This window comes from Elephas maximus, chromosome 27 (genome assembly GCF_024166365.1).
Source record: "Elephas maximus indicus isolate mEleMax1 chromosome 27, mEleMax1 primary haplotype, whole genome shotgun sequence".
Lineage (NCBI taxonomy): Eukaryota > Metazoa > Chordata > Mammalia > Proboscidea > Elephantidae > Elephas > Elephas maximus.
In genome coordinates, this window is record NC_064845.1 from 26,290,006 (window position 1) to 26,310,148 (window position 20,143).

The 20,143-nt window shown below is 43.6% G+C and overlaps 1 protein-coding gene, 1 long non-coding RNA gene and 1 pseudogene across 7 annotated transcripts in view; 1 reads left to right on the forward strand and 2 right to left on the reverse strand.

Annotated features, from left to right (window-relative positions):
- The window catches only part of LOC126068361 (uncharacterized), a 515,560-nt gene that overhangs the window by 432,545 nt on the left and 62,872 nt on the right, over positions 1-20,143 (forward strand). For all 6 annotated transcript variants that reach the window (XR_007515635.1, XR_007515636.1, XR_007515634.1 and 3 more), the window contains 2 exons: positions 14,046-14,241; positions 14,397-14,511. This is a non-coding gene — a long non-coding RNA (uncharacterized LOC126068361). The remainder of the gene's footprint in view (positions 1-14,045; positions 14,242-14,396; positions 14,512-20,143) is intronic.
- The window catches only part of LOC126068310 (ral guanine nucleotide dissociation stimulator-like), a 1,065,244-nt gene that overhangs the window by 333,222 nt on the left and 711,879 nt on the right, over positions 1-20,143 (reverse strand). The window lies entirely within an intron of this gene.
- LOC126068323 (cellular tumor antigen p53-like) lies at positions 8,612-9,740 on the reverse strand (annotated as a pseudogene).

Below are 20,143 nucleotides of genomic sequence, written 5' to 3' on the forward strand. Positions count from 1 at the left end.
GTCCATTCACCATTCTTGAGTAGAATCTGATTTTGGGTCATCAAGCGTGTGATGCACACTGTCACCTATTCACCTTGAGAAGTAGTGGTGATAGTTGTGTGCACCGGAATCTAGTAGCAGCTGGGGTTCATACTCCGGGGGGGGGCAGGATGCTGACAGGCTTCCCCCAAGTGCCAGTGAGGTAGGCGTGTCTCTATTCTTAAAGCACCTTGGTGGGTGGGCTCTGCAGCTGTACCTTAGGCCCCCAATGCAAGTACCTCTACAGATTTGTAGGTGTCACCCTCCTTAGACCCCTAAGGCAGGAGGCTAGGTGGTCTGGGGGAATCTTCAGCCCTCAGTTCCCTGTTGTGGGTCAGTGAGGGCTCTGTTGAATGCGCAGAGGTATCAGACCTGGGAAACTTGTCTTTCCAGTAAATCCGCTAAAACAAATGCAGTCAGATCCCTATCAGAAATGCCTTTGCATTGTAATAGCCACCTTTTTCCCTGTAGGGATGAAAGCCCCAGACTGTGGATTACATATGCTTGGCTGGAGCTGGTTCTGTGTTTTTAGTCCAATTAGGGAAGGATCTTTGGTCCCTGGGTTTTTTGTGGTTGCTTCTCTCAGGCCAGAAGAATGGGTTAGGAAAAGACCAATAAAAGGAAAAGAAAAACTGCTGAGCAGTTCTCCCTCTGACTCAGGAAATTCCATTGTTAATGAAGTTGCCTGGGAAGGGGAGGGGAGGGTTTAGAAAAACAGGAGAGAGTAGCACCCCGTAATATAGACAAAGTTACTTATCTTGCTTGGGATGGCTATTTTATCTGAGATTCCTGAGGGGCGCATCGCCTGTGCGCACTGGCTGGGTAGAAATTGCTCCCAAGGGTCAGGCCCGCGGCCCCTGCTTGCGCTGTCTCAAAAGCCAGGGTCAGTTCCTCTGCTGTCAGTCCAAAGCCCAGCGTCAAGGTTCCCCAGCTGGGATGCTGCACTCCTGGCTCCAAAAACAGTCGCTGCCTCCTGGTGACTTCTCCTCGCACCAGCCGCATCGCCGCGCCGTCCGCGCGGACCGTCACAGGATGTCGAGCTCAGCTCCCCTGTGCCCAGTCCAAAGCCCGGCGCCAAGGTTCCCCGGCTGGGACGCTGCACTCCCAGCTCCAATACCAGTCACTGCCTCCTGGCGACTTCTCCTCCTGCCAGCTGTGTCGCCGCGCCGCCCACGTAGACTGGCTGGGCCCCCTCCCGAGGTCAGTTCAGAGGGGTAGGGCTGTGCCCCGTGTTTGCGCCGTCACAGGATGCAGTGCTCAGCTCCCGTGCACGCGGTCAAAAACCCCACGCCAAGGTTCCTCGGCTGGGACGCTGGCTCCAGGCTCCGAGAACAGTTGCTGCTTCCCCGTAGGTGTTCGTTCTGGGTCTCTGTCACTCAGGTCAACTCTTTAAATCTTTGTTTGTTGGTCAGGGTTCGTAGATTGTCATGTATGTGATCGATTCACTTGTTTTTCCGAGTCTTTGTTGCAAGGGGATCTGAGGTAGCGTGTACCTAGTCAGCCATCTTGGCCCCCTCCCTCATTGTAGTTTTGATCTGCATTTCTCTAATGCTAATGATCGTGAACATTTCCTCATGTATCTGTTAGCTACCTGAATGTCTTCTTTAGTGATGTGTCTATTCATACCTTTTGTCCATTTTTTAATTGGGTTATTTGTCTTTTTGTGCTTGAGTTTTCACAGTATCATGTAGATTTTAGAGATCAGACGCTGATTGGAAATGTCATAGCTAAAAACTTTTTCCCAGTCTGTAGGTAGTCTTTTTACTCTTCTGGTGAAGCATTTGGATGAGCAAGGGTGTTTGATTTTTAGGAGCTCCCGGTTTTCTAGTTTTTCTTCTGCATTTTTAGTAATGTTTTGTGTAGTGTTTATGCCATGTATTAGGGCTCCTAACGTTGTCCCTATTTTTTCTTCCATGATCTTTATCATTTTACATTTTATATTTAGGTCCTTGATCCATTTTGCGCTCGTTTTTGTGCGTGGTGTGAGGTATGGGTCTTGTTTCATTTTTTTGCAGATGGATATCTAGTTATGCCAGCACCATTTGTTAAAAAGACTGTCTTTTCCCCATTTAACTGTTCTGGGACCTTTGTCAAATATCAACTGCTCATATGTGGATGGATTTATGTCTAGATTCTCAATTCTGTTCCATTGGTCTATGTATCTGTTGTTGTACCAGTACCAGGCTGTTTTGAGTAATGTGGTGGTATAATAGGTTCTAAAATCAGGTATAGTAAGGCCTCCCACTTTGTTCTTCTTTTTCAATAATGCTGTACTTATCCATGGCCTCTTTCCCTTCCATATGAAAGTGGTGATTTATTTCTCCATCTCATTAAAGAATGTCGTTGGGATTTGAATCAGAATTGCATTTAATGTATAGATCGCTTTTGGTAGAATAGACATTTTTATAATGTTAAGTCTTCCTATCCATGAGCAAGGTATGTTTTTGCACTTATGTGGGTCTGTTTTGGTTTCCTGAAGAAGTGTAGTGTAGTTTTTTTTTGTATAAGTCTTTTACATCTCTGGTAAGATTCATTCCTAAGTATTTTATCTTCTTGGGGGCTACTGTAAATGGTATTGATTCTGTGATTTCCTCTTCAGTGTGTTTTTTTTGTTGGTGTGGAGGAATCGAACGGATTTTTGTATGTTTATCTTGTGTCCTGATCCTCTGCTGAACTCTTCCGTTAGTTTCAGTAGTTTTCTTGAGGATTCCTTAGGGTTTTCTGTGTATAAGTTCATGTCATCTGCCAATAGACAGAATTTTACTTCTTCCTTGCCAATCTGGATGACCTTTATTTCTTTGTCTAGCCTAATTGCACTGGCTAGGACCTCCAGCACAGTGTTGAACAAGAGTGGTGGTGATGAAGGTCATCCTTGTCTGCTTCACAACTGCAAGGGGAATGCTTTCAGAATCTCTCCATTTAGGATGATGTTGGCTGTTGGCTTTGTATAAAGGCTCTTTTTTATATTGAGAAATTTTCCTTCTATTTCTATTTTGCTGGGAGCTTTTATCATGAATGGGTGTTGAACTTTGTCAAGTGTCTTTTCTGCATCAAATGATAAAATCATGTGATTTTTGTCTTTTGTTTTATTTATGTGATGGATTACATTGTTTTTCTAATGTTGAACCATCCGTGCATACCTGGTATGAATCCCGGTTGGTCATGGTGAATTATTTTTTTGATATGTTGTTGAATTCTCTTGGCTAGAATTTTGTTGAGGATTTGCATCTAAGTTCATGAGGGATAGAGGTGTATAATTTTCTTTTTTTGTGGTGTCTTTAGCTGGTTTTGGTATCAGGGATATGCTGGCTTCATAGAATGAGTTTTAGAGTATTCCTTCCTTTTCTATGCTCTGAAATACCTTTAGTAGTAGTGGTCTTAACTCTTCTCTGAAAGTTTGGTAGAACTCCGCGGTGAAGGTGTCTTGGTCAGGGCTTTTTTTTTGTTGGGAGTTTTTTGATTACCTTTTCAATCTCTTCTTTTGTTATAATTCTACCTCTGTTTGTGTGAGTTCAGGTAGGCAGTGTGTTTCTAGGAAATCATCCATTTTTTTTTTAGGTTTTCAAATTTCTTAGAGTACGTTTTTTTGTAGTAATCTGATATCATTCTTTTAATATCAGTTGGATCTGTTGTAATATCGCTCATCTCAATTCTTATTCGGGTTTTTTGCCTCCTCTCCTGTTTTTCTTTTGTCAGTTTGGCCAAGGGTTTATCAATTTTGTTTCTTTTTTCAAAGATCCGTCTTTTAGTCTTGTTAATTCTTTCAATTGTTTTTCTGTTTTCTATTTCATTTAGTTCTGCTCTAATTTTTATTAGTTGTTTTCTTCTGGTGCCTGTGGGTTTCTTTTGTTGCTCTCTTTCTATTTGTTCAAGTTGTAGGTAAAATTCTTTGATTTTGACCCTTTCTTCTTTTTCTTTGTGTGAATTTATTGATATAAATTGACCCCTGAGCGCTGCTTTTGCTGTGTCCCAAAGGTTCTGATAGGAAGTGTTTTCATTCTCATTGGAGTCCATGAATTTCTTTATTCCATCCTTAATGTCTTCTGTAATCCGGTCTTTTTTGAGTAGGGTATTGTTCAGTTTCCAAGTGTTTGATTTCTTTTCCCTGCTTTTTCTTTTACTGATTTCCACTTTTATGGCCTTATGGTCAGAGAAAATGCTTTGTAATATTTCAATGTTTTGGATTCTGCTAAGGCTTGCTTTATGACCTAATATGTGGCCTATTCTAGAGAATGTTCCATGTGCACTAGAAAGGAAAGTTTACTTGGCTGCTATTGGGTGGAATATTCTGTGTATGTCTACAAGGTCAAGTTGTTGATTGAGGCATTTAGATCTTCTGTGTCTTTATTCTGGAGTCGACTTGACGGCAGTGGCTTGGGTGTCTTTATTGAGCTTCTTTCTGGATGTCCTGTCCTGCACCGAAAGTGAAGTGTTGAAGTCTCCTAGTATAATTGTGGAGGTGTCTATCTCAGTTTTCAATGCTGATAGTTTGTTTTATGTATCTTGCAGCCCTGTCATTGGGTGCATAAAAATTTAATATGGTTATATCTTCTTGGCATATTATGCCTTTAATCATTATATAGTGTCCTTACTTATCGTTCTTGATGGATGTAACTGTAAAGTCAATTTTGTGGGAAATTAATATTGCCACTCCAGCTCTTTTTATGATTATTGTTTGCTTGATACATTTTTTCCATCCCATGAGGTTTAGTTTGTGTGTCCAAATCTCTGGTGTGTCTCTTGTAGGCAGCATATAGACAGATCTTGTTTTTTAATCCATTCTGCTACTCTTTATCTCTTTATTGGTGCATTTAGTCCATTTCCATTCAGGGTAATTATGGATAGGTATGAATTTAGTGTTATCATTTTGATGTCTTTTTTTGTGTGTGTTGTTGACAGTTTCTTTTTCCCACTTAATTTTATGTGCTGAGTGGATTATATATTGTTCTTTTCTCGTATTTGCTCTTGTTAGTTTTGTTTTTGCTAAGTCTCTTTTTTTCTTGTATTTATTTTGATGAGCAGGATAGTTTCTCTGCTTTGTGGTTACCTTGTTATTTACTCCTATTTTTCTAAATTTAAAGCTTTTATTTTTTTGTATCACCTTATCTTCCTCTCCCAATTGAAGATCTGTTATTACGTTTCTTAGTCCCTCTTTATTATTTAAATGTTGTCTTCTTCTGTATAATAACATGACTGTTACCCTGTTTTGAGCCCTTTTTTTTTTTTAATCTCTGTTTTTTTTAATTTCCCTGTCTGGGTTGACTTCTGGTTGCTCTGCCCAGTGTTCCAGTCTTGGGTTGATACCTGATATTATTGTTTTTCTAACCAAAGAACTCCCTTTGGTATTTCTTGTAGTTTTGGTTTGGTTTTTACGAATTCCCTAAACTTCTGTTTATCTGGAAATGTCCTAATTTCACCTTCATATTTGAGAGACAGTTTTGCAGGATATAGGATTCTTGGCTGGGGATTTTTTTCCTTCCGTTTTTTAAATAAGTCATCTCATCACCTTCTTGCCTGCATGGTTTCTGCCTAGTAAAAAAAATAAAAGTCTGAGCTTATTCTTATTGGCACTCCTTTGTAGGTGACTTTTTGTTTATTCCTCACTGCTCTAAAAATTTTGTCTTTATCTTTGGTTTTGGCAAGTTTGATTATAATATGTCTTGGTGACTTTCTTTTAACATCTACTTTATGTGGAGTTAGATGAGCATCATGGTTAGGTATACTCATCTTTCACAATATCAGGGAAATTTTCTGCCAACAAATCTTAAAATTTCCTCTGTATTTTCCGTTATCCTTCCCTGTTCTGGTACTCCAATCACTCGTAGGTTTTTTTCTCTTGATAGAGTCCCACATGATTCTTAAGGTTTCTACATTTGTTTTAATTCTTTTATCTGATTTTTCTTCAAGTATATTAGTGCCAAGTGATTTATCTTCAAGTTCAGAAATCTGGCTTGTACTTGTTCAATTCTGCTCCTCTGACTTTCTATTGAGTTGTCTCCTTCTGTAATTTTATTGTTAATCTTCTGAATTTCTGATTGCTGTCTATGAAGTTTTCCAGCTTTTTAAATTTTTCATTATGTTCCTGAATAATCTTTTTAATTTCTTCAATTGCTTTATTTGTGTGTTCCTTGGCTTGTTCTGCATATTGCCTCATTTCCTTCCGGATGTCTTGAATGGTTCTGTATATTAATCTTTTGGATTCTGCCTCTGGTAATTCCAGCAATGCACTTTCATCTAGGAGATTCCTAGATTCTTTGTTTCGAGAGCTTGCTGAGGTGATCATAGTCTGTTTCTTTATGTGATTTGATATTGACTGTTGTCTCTCAGCCATCAGTAAGTTATTGTATTAATTTATACTTGCTTACTGTGTCGTAGCTTCTTGTTTTGTTTTGTTTTGATATGCTCAAATGGGTTGCTTGAGTGAGCTGGCTGGATTATTTTCAGCTTTGGAGCTCTGATGTCCTTTCCCAGATGGCTAGAGCCGTTATCAGGTATATCAGTCTAGGAGTCCCCTGACTTTTCTTGAATGAATTCAGCTAAGGTGTCTTAGCTGATCATCAAGTGTGTGGTACGGCTCTGTCCTACAGTCTTAGAGGGCCAGGGTGACTGGTGTATGTACCAGTATCTGATTGCAGCAGGGGATCACGGTCTGAACAGGGTAGGGGGCTGAGAACCGACCCACGAGTGTCTCTGAGGAAAGCGCGTCCCCGTTCCCTAGTGCGTGCAGGTGGGTGGGTTCTTCAGACGGACCATGGGCACCCAGTGTTTTTAGTTGTAAGGACTGGGAGGCACCAGTTATCCTTGGACAACTGTCACAGATGGCTGGGTGACCTGAGTGTGGTTACCAGTCTTTAGGCCCCAGATATGGGTAGGTGAGGGCCCTGTTTAATAGGCAAAGCAATGTCAAACAACAAACACCCACCTCTCCAGCGCACAGCTGAAACGGTTGGAGTCTGGCAACAAGGGCCTATTCTCCTGAAATAGGCCTACACAGGTCCATGCAGAAGGGAAAGGTGCTCAGAGTTCCACAGAGCATTTATTCCTGGCCAGGAACCACTTATGTCCTGAGCTCTGCCCATTAGTAGAGCTGGCAAATTATCTTTTCCCCCAGTTACAAATTTTTTCCTTCTCCAAGGTTGGGAAGATGGCTATAGGTGCTCAACAGTGCCAATCTAAGGCCCAGGGAATTCAGCCGCTGAAGCTAGCTGGCGGGGGTGGGGTGCGGGGGGCCTTGGTACAATATATGCAAGTACTTAGCTTTCGCCAAGAACTCCGTTCTTCTCTGGTTCTGGAGGTGTGAGTAGGCTGTGTGGCTGGCTGCTTCTCCCTGAGGAAACTGTGTCTGAACGCTAGTGCAAGCCCGCTGCCGCCACTCTGGGAATGGTACCTGAGGGCTCCCCACGATTCAGGTCTGGTAACTCCTCTCCACTTCTGAACCATCTCTTCCTCCGCCTGCCCCTCAGTTCATTTTCTAACGTTGTGTTTGATGCTCAGGTCTCCTAGCTTGTCATAAATATACTTGTTTCTCTTGTTTTTTCGGGTCTTTGTTTTAAAGAGGGCTCTCCGGAAGTGTCTGTATATTCTGCCATCTTGGCTCCGCCTCCTGTTACACACATTTTTGGGGGACATAATTCAATCCATGACATAGTGTGAGAAGAAATTTAAAGTCTCATTAATATTTTTTTATTAGCAAAGTTTTATTGTAAAATAAGAAACAGATATAAAAATGGGATATAAAAAGGGGAGGGGAGAAGGGATGTAGGCAAAGAATGCAAATGTGCTTTCCAAAGTGCAAAATAAATGAGGCTCTGAGTGTCTGGTTGCAGTTAGACGTGGTGGTAGGTACGGATTCCATGTAAAAGCTGGAATCCTTCAGGGAGTGGGATGGGGTGAGGTTTCCTTTTAGGTGCTGAGGTTTACCTAGAGGCTAGACAGGACGTGGCTAGGCCAGCAGAAAAGGAACTAGGAAATTCCTTCCCCTTAACCAGCTGCCCAGTCAATCCATCAACCGACAGGGACAGGGGACCAGCACTCCCCAGAGGCCAAGTCCCAGATGCCATGTAATCTAAGAAGGTTTTAAGGCCAGGCAGCCTGGTGACTTCCAGCCCTACAGGATCTTTGAGTCATACATATATCATTTCATTAACCTCACAGCAAACCCCACGAGGTAGGTGGTAGGTATCAGCATTTTATAGACATACACGTTGCTGTCAGGAGAAATGAAACACCTTGAGATAGTTCCCCTGGCTAGTCTGTTACTGGTCTAGGCTTCCAACCCAGGTATGGTAAGTTCTATGACTGCTCTTAAAATCTAATTCTTACGTGCAGGAACGCCATCCTATCTCTTCCAAGTATTCCTTATAGTAAAAACCTTACAATCTAAGCTGGATTGTCCCAGCTCCCTCATGCCCCCCCAGAACACCAGTGTAGGCCAGCTTCTTTAGTGGAGGCCCATGCCAAGGTAAGTGAAGAGTTCTTGAGTGTTTTCGAGACACACCTGTATCAAGTAGGGGTTCAAGCATGTGAATTTCAAAATGGTAGGAAAGGAGGGCAGGGGCAGGGTGTGTAAATGGGGGACAGGAAGTGAAGGACGTCAGTCTGAGTCAGGCCCCTCTCTCTTGAACATTAGTTTTTTACAGTGGGTGGTAGATTCCCTTTTCTTAGAGTTTGGAAGGCTGCATTGAGCCCTGCTCCCCTCTGGCTGCTTCCCAGCCTGGGCATCCTTCAGCTCCAATGCCTCATTCAACTCTAGGAACATCTTGAAGCATTCATGCCCACGGATCTTAAGGGTGAAATATTTTTCATCCACTGGCTTCTTCTTTGGCTCGGTAGAGGAGCTGGTGCTGGTGTGCAGTGCTTACTTAGTGATCCTCTCAGAGGGTGGCTCCCACTTGTTGTGGAAATTTTCTTCCTCTGTACGTCTGTCTCTCCCAGAACAGTACAAATATGCACCTCGAAACTGTTGTGTCCTAGCAGATTACCATTGGAGTCTTCCAGTGTGATGATGGTGAGGATGGGTTTCCCGCCCCCACGCAGGAGCTGCTACACATGAAGTTGAAGTGGATGGTGGTAGTCAGAACCGACCTGAGGTAGCTCATAGGGTACCCCACACTATGTCGAAGAGTGATGGTGTCCTACAAATATCAGCACGCAGGATTCCTCCCACCTGGATAAGATGCTGAGGAGCGGCCAGGCCATCGCTATAGTCGGAGCAGCACTCAAGGTGGGGGCAGTGCTGCACGACCTCTGTCATATGCTGACGTCTGGTAGATGGCCATGGTGTGAACACAGGTGCTGGGGTGGGGTGGTGAGCTGAGCTACGGCTGCACTGGACAGGTCTTTGCCAGCTGGCAAAACAGCTTGTTAAGGCCAGGGGAGTACATGCAGGTGACAGACTTGGATGTCCCAGAATGCAGGAAGCCAAGACGGAAACCACAGTTGCTGCAGTAGGTCTTCTGGGAAGGGACAGAGGATGAGAGTGTCCAGGAGGTGGCTGGTGTAAGTGTGGCTGGTGCAGGGGCTGCTGATATTCCTTGAGCCCCAGCTTGGCTTTCTAGGCAGTCTGCAGCATCTCCTGGGAGCAGCAGATCGTCTACTGCCTCCGCTGCTGGGGACAGTGAGAGGGACAGAACCAGCTTCTCAGGAAGGAGTTTCCCCAAGTATGAAAAAGTCTCTTGACTCAGAGGGAGCTCAGTACTGAGATCTGACTTGGGCTCCTCCATTGCAGCTCCAGGGAAGTTAGTCTGTCCATGGAACCTCAGGGAAGTGTATAACAGTCCTGGGAAGGACACTCCACGCCCAGAAAGCAGGTGCCCTCAGAGCCCAGCAGCTAGCTGTGCCCCACGTGGTGGCTTTGCGCTTTTGACACATTAACATTACTTCCCAGATAGTTATGCATTATCTTAGAATCACAAAGTCATAGCTAGAAAGAATCCCAGAGATGGTTTAATTCAAACTTTTCATTTTATAGACAGGAAGTTTCAATTCAGAAACTAGGTGACCTGACTAAGCTAACAGAGCTAGTTAGTGGCAGAAAACAAGGGGTCTGAGACTGAAGCTTGGATCTCATCTGGGTCTTCCATTTCTCAGTGCTGCCTCCCTTCACCTGCCATCAGGACATAGAGGCTGGGGCCAAAGAGATCTCTTGGGAATTCCTTAATATAGGATTTTGAAGGCATGGCATGAATAGTGTTGAGTTTTGGGAGAAAGTCAAGGTTAGGCTTCTCTTTGCAGCTCATTCTTTTCTTCCCTGACTGATCCTGAGCAGGATTTTTTACTGTGCATCTTCGGGTTTTTAAAAACTTTGCTGCACACCATTTCCTGTAAGAAAAAAACCTTCACCATCCTAGAAGAGTCCTTCCCCAATCACTTGTTCTTAAACTGAGGTTCACGAACTCCCAAAGGGCTAATGTTTTCAGGGTTCATCCATGTGGTAGCATGTATCTGAACTTCATTTTTCCTAGTGGCTGAATAATAGGCCATTGTGTGCATATTCCATGTTTTGTTTATCATCTGTTGATGGACTCTTGGGTAGTTTCTACATTTTGGCTGTTGTGAATAAGCTGCCATGAAAATTTGTGTAGAAGTATCTGTTTGAGTGCCTACTTTCAGATATTTTAGGTATATACCTGGGAGTGGAATTGCTGGGTCATATGGTACTTCTGTGTTCAACGTTTTGAGAAATTGCTAAACAGTTTTCCACAGTGACTGCCATTTTACAATCCCACCAGCAATGCACAGGGTTCTAATTTCTCGACATGGCTTCCTTTTTAATAATAATATTAACATTATTCTGAGGATGGAGTTCTTGGCTTCAACAGGCTGTGAAAGAAGCCCATGCTACAAAGAATACTAATAACGCTCTAGTCTACAGAAGATTCTGGAAAATCCCCAGGATGGGAGAATTCTTGATTGAGGAGTTAAAAGCCTTAAGGTGGAAGAGAGCTGTGAGGTGGAATATGGAAGTTTCAAGTAGTAGTTTAATCTTTATTAAAAATACTTAAAATTGCTCATTAAATGAAGATGCTGATAGTAGCTCATCTTAAATTAATAACGAGTACGTAAAAAAAAATTTTTATGTAAGTGTTCATTTCCATTTACCATTCCTTGCTCAATAAGTACTCCTTCCTAATTTCGCCAAGACACTTTCAAATTCCCTTTGCTTTGTTGGAGATGACATGCGTGCTAAGTGGCTCCCCTCTTTTCCTCTCCGATTTGGTTTCCAGATACTCTGTGCCTTTCTGATTTATCACTTGGGAGTTTTTGACTCCTGTCTTTCACATCAGTGATCCTACATCTCATGTTCTTCTGTAAGCTCCTAGAACCCACCATCATCTCAGAGATGCAAAATAATTTACATGCCAGGATAAAAAAAAACTTTACATTCTTTTGTCTTCAGGGTTCACCACCAAAACCTGTGTTCCTCTTCTGCGAATTCATTGGTTTCCGTTTTCTATTTGCTACCCCAAATTCTCTCTTTTTGTGGTTATCCCCAAATAGGAATGACTCAGAATTATCACACATTGGAAACAAAACTCTTGTTTTTGCCAGAAAGTGAAAGGAAGGTAATTTGTGTTTAAATGACATTTTGGATATGGGGGACATAGCTTTGTTAGGGCTCACTGTATTTTGAAGATCATATGCCTGAAAAATCCCTGTTGCGTACCCTGTGACAGCTTGCCTGTATTTAGTACCCCGGTGGCCTTTCTTGGTGAATTTCACCTTCTGGGACCTTTTTGGGTATGGGCCAGAATCATACTTGTTCTAGCTTTAGTGAAGAGTAAAAATTCCTTTTCTTTAGAAGGCTGTCATTGAGTTTATTTAATGACAGAAAAAAAAAGTCAAATGTTTGCTCTCTAATCCTATCACACTACTAAGTTATTGAGAGATTTTGGGGGGGCATCAGTGATTTCTCAGAATTTGTTTCCTTGTTTTCAAAATAAGGGGGGTGGTAGTAGGTAGTAACTCCTTAAATTCTTCCTGTTCTCCAAACCCTGTGACTGTCAGATTCTATCTGATGCTCATACTAAACACATCCTAAAACTGCTGGCTAGTTGGGAATTCATTTATAATCAATTAAAGTCAGGACCAGGAAAATAATACTTTATTTCTACAGATCACTTTGTGGTTTACAAAACTATTCTCTAACTATCTCTTTTTACTCTCTTTTCTGTTCCTCTGAGGCCAGCAGCATTGACATCACCTGGGAACTTCCCAGAAAAGCACAATCTCAGACCTCGCCCTGTCCTCTTGAGTTAGAATCTACATTTTACCAAGATGCTCAGGTGATGTGCACGCACAAGGAGTCTGAGAACTGCTGCTTTGTCTCATTTTGAGTCTCCTAATGCCGTCGCAATGAGTTGGAACCAATTCACCAGCACCTAACAACAGTAACAACAGTGACCCTCAGAGGAAGGCAGGGTATTTTACAGATGAGGAAATCAAGACTCAGAGTTGTTAACTAAGTCAAGGTTACTGTGCTTGTGTCTTCTCCAAAATTTCTTGCTGTAAACCTAATGCGGCCAGAATGCTCATTAGAAGTGGGGATAGCAAAACTTCAGCTCACATGCTTTGGACATGTGATCAGGAGGGTCTAGCTGCAGAAGTAGAACATCATGTTTGGAAAAACAGAGGGTCACCAAAAAAGAGGAAAGCCTTCAGTGAGATGGATTGACACAGTGACTGAAACAATGGGCTCAAACATAGCAACAATTGTGAAGATGGCACAGGACCAGGCAGTGTTTCATTCTGTTGTACACAGGGTCTTTAGGAGTCAGAATTACTCGACAGCACCTAACAACAACAACAACAAACCTAATGCTGTCTTCTTGGTTGGGCGGAGTCAGCCTTGTACAACAGAGACTCCTGGCAGCAGTCTGTGTGGTTAGTTCTAGCCAACTGGTGACTGAGTTCTAGCCAGCATAATGTGAGTGAAAGTAGGAAGTACTGTGATCCCTTTCTAGGGAAAAGACACAAACTCAAAAAGATAACTCCCATGTAGCTCCTCCATTGTGGTTTCCACTCCTAGCTGGCTTGAAAAGAGAGAACTCCCCAGAGCAACCTTGGTTTTCAGGGGGCAGGGGAGACTGGTGTAGGCACAGGTGTCTGTGTGTTGCAGGGGTTAATGCTCTGAACAGCGTAAGGGCCTGCCAACCATCCCCTGAGTGTCTATGAGGAAAACGTATGCCTGTTCCCTGGAATGCACAGGTGGGTGGGTCCTACAGCTGGATCACGGGCACCTAATGCTTTTGGTTGTAACAACTGGTAGGCACCGCTTATCCTTAGACCCCTGTCTTGGGTGGCTAGGTGACGTGGGTGGAGCCACCAGTCCTCAGGCCCCTGATGTGGGTAGGTCAGGACCCTGTTTAATAGGCAAATTGGTGTTAAACATCAAAAACCCACCTCTCCACCGTACAGCTGAGACAGTTGAAGTCAGATCTCATGCAGATATACCGTCACAGTCTACCAAGAAGGGCCTAATATCCTGAAATGGGCCCACACAGGTCCATGCAGGGGTTAAAGGTATTCAAAGTCCACGGACCGTTTGTGCTTGGACAGGAGCCGCTTCTGTCCTGAGCTCCCCAGCTTAGTGGATCTGGCAGATTATTTTTTATTCCAAGGCCAGGAGGATGGCTCAGGGCACGCAGCAGAACCTATCTCAGGCCCAGGAAATTGACAGCCACTGAAACCGTCTTGGGGGCTGGGGGCGTGGTAAAATAAATGCAAGTACTTAGCTTTTGCCAAGAGTGCCGTTCTTCTCTGGTTTGTGAGACGTGAGTGGACTGTGCAGCTGGCTGTCTCTTCCTGAGGAAACCAGGTCCCTAACACTACCTCCAGCCCTGCTGCGGTTGCTCCAGGGGATTGTGCCTGAGGGGAACTGGTTCCTGTCGAATCCTGTCCAGCAACTCCTTGCTGCTTCCGAACCATCTCTCCCTTGCCCTGCCGCTCAGTCTGATTTCCGGACTTTGTCCTTGATGTTCAGGGATCCTACTTTGTCATATATGTAACCATTTCACTTGTTTTCTCAGGTCTTTGGTGTAAGGGGGACCTCCGGAAACATCTGAATACTCTGCGATCTTGGCCCCGCCTCACCCCAGAGCAACCTTAGAAATGTTTTAGAGATGACAAGGCTGTTGTCAGCGTGGGTCCCTGGATGACTGCATTGAGGAGGCCCACTGCAGTGACGGATCTTTCACCTGTCCAGTATCTGTACAGGAGCCACAAGTAAACTTTTATTGAGCTTGAGCCATTATATGTGTTTGGGTCTATTTCTTAAGTGCTTAGCCAACTGTAACAAATACATTCGAGCGGTGACTTAGTACTTGAAGTCATAGGTCTTTTGGCCTAATGCATTCATTCATTCCTTTTGTCTCTGGCAGTTGGTGATCAATGGATCGTGGTCTAGCATGCAGAAGTGAGTGAGTGGAGAAAAGCAGCAGAGCTGGTGGGTTGTGAAGACATGTGTTTGAAGGCTGCCACACTCTCTACTCCAGGGTAAGACAAAGGCAATGGCTGCCATTGTTACTCTGACTTTGCCAAGTCACAGGGACTCTTGTCTCTCCAGCCTCTCGGAGTCAGTGCAATGGGATGCCCTGCCTGTGAAAGGTTCCCAAAATCTCTATTGATTTCAAGTGATTGACACTATGCCAATCAATAATTGTGAACAGGAAACCATTAGGTTTTGGGTGATAGGATGGAATTCATTATGTGCATGGAAATACCTCAGGCATTATTAGGGATTTATTTACATGAGACGTGATTTTCCTCGAATCAGGGAAGGGTTATTGGGCCTTCCTGAGGTGTGTTGTCGAGAATGGGACCAGGTCTGATTGCCCTTTTCCTGTACCATATCAGGTTGTTAGCTCTGCCAGCTCACATTCCCTCAACCACTGTCCTCCTTCTCCATGGATCACTTTCCTGAACTGTTGTTTTGTTAATTACTTTTTCTAGAAAGGAAACAGCTTGCCAGAGAGTTGACGATTCCAGGTTTGGTAGATAATAGCATTAGTAAAGCACATGGTTTTTGCCAGTTCCACTTTATCCTTCGTCACTGGCAGTCACATGTCAGGTAAGGAGCCCTGGTGGCACAATTGTTAAGCACTCAGCTGCTAACCATAAGGTTGGCAGTTCGAACCCACTCAGCGGCTCCATGGGAGGAAGACCTGGGAATCTGAAGGCACCTAACAACAGTGAATCGGGTATTGGCATTGGGAGCATTATGACCAAGGCTGGCTTTGAGCTCTCATTTGTGCTGACGATTTTTGAGGCAAGAAGGAGAAAGTCACTGTTTGGTGTCCCCTTCTCAGAGTCCAGGTGGAAGTCTGGGAAGAAGGGGTGGAAAAGATACCACGTCTCTTTCTGAACTCTCCGCTTCTACAGCTTGAAGTAAAATCAGACTCCTTGAAAAGAAAATGACAACTAATGGAAATCTAGGCAGAGCCAAGGATGGCTAGGAAAGAGGGGCAGGAAGTGAAAAATTAAAAAAGAAAAATTGTATTCAGCTTATAAACTGTTTGGAGTGTTGTTTTAAGCTTGCTTTAGTGCTTTGGAAACCCTGGTGGCGTATTGGTTAAGTCCTATGGCTGCTAACCAAAGTGTCAGCAGTTCAAATCTGACAGGTGCTCCTTGGAAATGCTATAGGGCAGCAGTACTCTGTCCTATAGGGTCACTATGAGTCGGAATCGACTCGACGTCACTAGGTTTGGTTTTCGTTTTGGTAGTACTTTGGAGCCCTTATTAGATAATGTCCCATTGCCCAGCCTCGGACAGGGAAGCCAGAAAGGCTGATGTCCTTAGATGCCTGACATGGCTTGGTAATGAGTGCAATTTAATGAACAAATCAGACAATTTGGGGCTGTAGATCTCTGGAGATTCCCATCAACATACATCATTACTGCTCTGGAGTGACACATGGGTGAGGGGATGAGCAAAGCAGAGAAAAGGCAGCTGCAGAAGCATGTCAGCAACTGAAGACTCCAGGTGAGCAGCCAGGCACAGGCAGGCCTCAGCTCAGGGGATGGAGGTCGCTAAGGAAAGGAGCTGGACTTTGCCAGGTTTTCTCAATAAAGGAAAAGAGTTGGGCTTTGTGAGCTCTACTCATTTTCCTCTATGGCTCCCTATATCCTCTGTTTGAACAGTAACTAAAAAGCGTAGCATGTCGGAAATAGCACTTGACTGGCATATGTAAATGCTGTAAAATGACAAATTTGTAGAGTAAGCCATTCTTTAACTGTCAGTTAGGGGCCTAAGTAAGTAATCCTAGAGATACCAGTAGACCAGAGTTTCTCAACCTCAATGCAGTTGACATTTTTGTCCAGATAGCTCTTGTTGTGGGGGGCGTGGGGCGGTTGTTGTAGGATGTTTAGCAGGATTACAGGCCTCTGCCCACTGGATGCCAGTAGCTCTGCCCCCCTCCCAAATTGTGACAATCAAAAATGTCCCCAGACATGCCAAATGTCTGTGGGAGGGGGGAGGGGCACCAAATTTAATCTTGAGCTGAGTTTCTCTGGGACTGTATTTTAGTGATTTACCTCATTATGCCTCAGTTTCCCTACCTGTAAAGTAGACACAGTCTAAGGAAGCAATGTGCATAGTACCGCGTGGCAACTAGGGGGTTCTCTAAGTGCTTGGAAACAATACCTGTCTGCCCACATTTCCAGGACCCAAAGATCACTCTTAATCTTTGTGATGGCAGTGAGTGAGGGGCAGTGGGAATTTGGAGAAGGGTAAAGGCTTAGTGGTGTGGGAAACCGTGAACCCTGCTGGAATCTGAGTTTATTTGAAGGCATCCTGTCCTAGCTTATTGTGACAGTGTATTCTGGATGAAGGCTTTCTTTTAGAGAGGAAAGAAAGGGGAGGGTGGAGGAGGCAGGAAGGAGGCTGCTCAGAAGAACAGTCAGGAAAGTGCACTTGATGGGGCCATCTCGTTAATGTGAAAGAGACTCATATATCATTAGACCAGAGGACAGAGAGAAAAAGCAACCCCCAAAATCAAAATATCTTTTTAAATGACTGCTGATCTAGAAGAGTTGTTGCAGGTAATTAATGTAGACCAGAGACTGTTTGGAGAAGTCTCTTTGTTCTAGAGCCTTTATATTTCTGTCTCCTCTCTTTTGGAATATGGAAAAAAAAATCTTCATATACGCTTTTCATAAATGCTTTACTATGATACGTGTGTTGTTTTATTACTCTTTAGAACTTTGTGTCAGAAAGGTGAAAAAGGCTGTAATGCTCATATAGACCCAAGTGATCTACATTATTTTGATAGAAAGCACTGGCTTGACTCTAGGGATTAGGCATAAACTATCCTGGCAGGGTTGCATTCACCCTTTCTGTGTTTCTGGTCTCTGTAGCATTATACACACTTACAAAGTTTATGACAAATGTGGACAGATCTTGGATGTAATACGTGGAGAAGCCGTCTTAGGTAGCCTTGTTTATTTATATTCTCTCTACCCTGCATTTATAGTACTAGGTGTTAAGTATTTAATAGAAGAAAGGGCACTTCCATGTAGCAGAAAGGGAACAGTGAGAGAAGCTGTTTTGGTAGATAGGTTGGTGTCTTAGCCATCTAGTGCTGCTGTAATAGAAATGCCACAAGTGGATGGCTTTAACAAAGAGAAATTTGTTCGCTCACAGTTTAGGCGTCTAAAAGTCGAAATTCATGATGCTAACTCCAGGGGAAGGCTTTTTATCTGTGCCAGCTCTTGGGGAAGGTCCTTGTCATCAATCTTCCCATCCTAGGAGCTCTCAGTGCAGGGGCCTTGGGTCGAAAGGAAGTACTCTCCTCCTGGTTCTGCATTCTTAGTGGTAGGACGTCCCCATGTCTCTGTACTCACTTCTCTCTTTTATATCTTGAAAGAGATTGATTTAAAATAGAAACAAATTTTGTAGATTGAGTTTTGCCTCACTAACATGACTGCCCCTAATCCCACCTCATTACCATCATAGAGGTAGGATTTATAATGCATAGGAAATTACATCAGATGACAGATTGGTGGACAGTCATACAATACTGGGAATCAAGGCCTAGCCGAGCTGACAGACATTTTAGGGGGACACAATTCAATCCATGACAATTGGTGTTTGAATAGTTGAAGTTTTCATTCTAGTGCTGCTCAGAGTGTGGTCCTAGCAGCATCAGCATTACCTGGGAACTTGTTAGAGATGTAAATGATTGGGGCTCAACCCAGACCTCCTGAATCAGAACCTTGGGATTGGAGCTCAATAATCTGTGTTTCAACAAGCCCTCCGTGATTCTGATGTGTGCGAAAATTTGAGAAGTACTGCTCTAGTGATGTGTGATATGGTGAAATCTTATGCGTGGTGTCTATGTGTGTATGGAGGGGCAAGGGTTAAGGAAGTGTTTTATCAGGTAGTCAGAAGATGAGTAAAGTTGTCTTGTGACATACTTTTGGATTATTCTCCTAGTCCATGGTGTAAGCCTTTAACTATGCTGTCCAATACAATAGCCACAAGCCACATGTGGCTATTTATATTTAAACTAATACAACTCAATACAATTAAAAGAAATGTAGCTATTCAGTTGAACTAGCCACCTTTCAAGTGCTCAGGAGCCACATGTGCTTAGTGCTGCCTTATTAGGGAGCACAGATGTAGAGCATGTTCATCATCACAGAAAGTTCTATTGGACAGCACTGTTTCAGCCTGTAATGACCCCTATTTGACACATACAAGCCGGAAACCCCCACCTGTAGTGATGGTGTGTTCTAGTTAAGTCAAGACCTCAACTCGTTTAAAGCAGAATTGAGTTTTGGACTTCTCTACCCTGGGGAGACTTTCAGACTGTAGTTGTATCCTGGTGAACTTTTTACCTTGTGGCGGTATCTGCCTGGTATAGAAAGTGCCGTGGGTCTGTCTCCCACATAATTGAGCGCACTGCCTCTAACATATTTGCTCTTTAATCTGCTAAGCTGTCTCTTTCCATTTGGTCTGCCCATGCCCTGACCATGGGTGCTAAAGCTTGTTTGTGCAGGGTGTCTCTTTGAATACTGCCTAGAGCTTTATAAAGAGTCTGGAAGAGGTGGCAAGAGAGTTTCACTTCTCTTTCCCCAGCATGGCTCAAAAAATTAATTCACACAATCTGAGAAGAGTTATCCTCTGAAGAATTAATTGCTAAAGTGAAATTTCAATAGACATATTACACCACAGATTTAGTAGTTAAGCCCTTTATCAACGTGGAAAAATTTTCCATTGATACTCTATTGGTATTATCAAGGAGCTCTGGTGATGCAGTGGTTAAGTGCTCAGCTGCTAACTGAAAGGTCACGGTTGGAACCCACCAGTTGCTCACAGGGAGAAAGATGGGGCAGTCTGCTTCCCTAAAGATTACAACCTTGGAAAGCCTGTGGGGCAGTCTACTCTGTCCTGTCAGGTTGCTCTGAGTTGGAATCGACTTGATCGCAGTGAGTTTGGTTTTGTCATTGCTATTATCAACAATAGCAATAATTATTTAGTTGCTAAGAAATTCTCCGAATTAGAACAAATAAAAAGATGTGGAGATGCACGGTGTTTAAAAGATAAAATGGAAAGCTAACTGGGCCCATGGGAGGGGGTATGAAAGTAAAAATTTTGTGTGTCTTTAGCATTATTGCTGGAGGTGAGGGAAGGAGGTGCATAGGGGATCACATTGACCTTTGGACAGCCTTAACTTGACTGGCTCACTTCTGAGGGAGGATGTTGCTTATTCTCTTACTGCCCTCCTCTCTTTAATTTGCCTATCTTACCCTCTTTTGTCTGCCCAGAATGTTGGAGGGGGCCCAGTGTTTCTCAAGGAGGGTGTATTGGCGTGATTTATCATTATACGGAACTGTCCTGCCCATTTCAGACATTTAGCATCACTGGTCCCTTGATGCCCATGTTACTCCAACCTAACCAAGTCATTGTGTCAACCAGAGATATCCACCCCACCCACAGTACACATTTGCAAATGCCTGTGATTGGGAATTACTGGCTGCTAAAGAGATGAGCTTGGTGTCTTTTTTGGGAGGGAGAAGTGGTTAGAGTTGGTGAAGGTGCAGGTGCTCCGAGGGGCTCGCTCATTAATTTCTGACACAACCTGGCCCCAAACAGCCGCTTCTCGCAGTGCTAGAAGTGATGCTGGGAG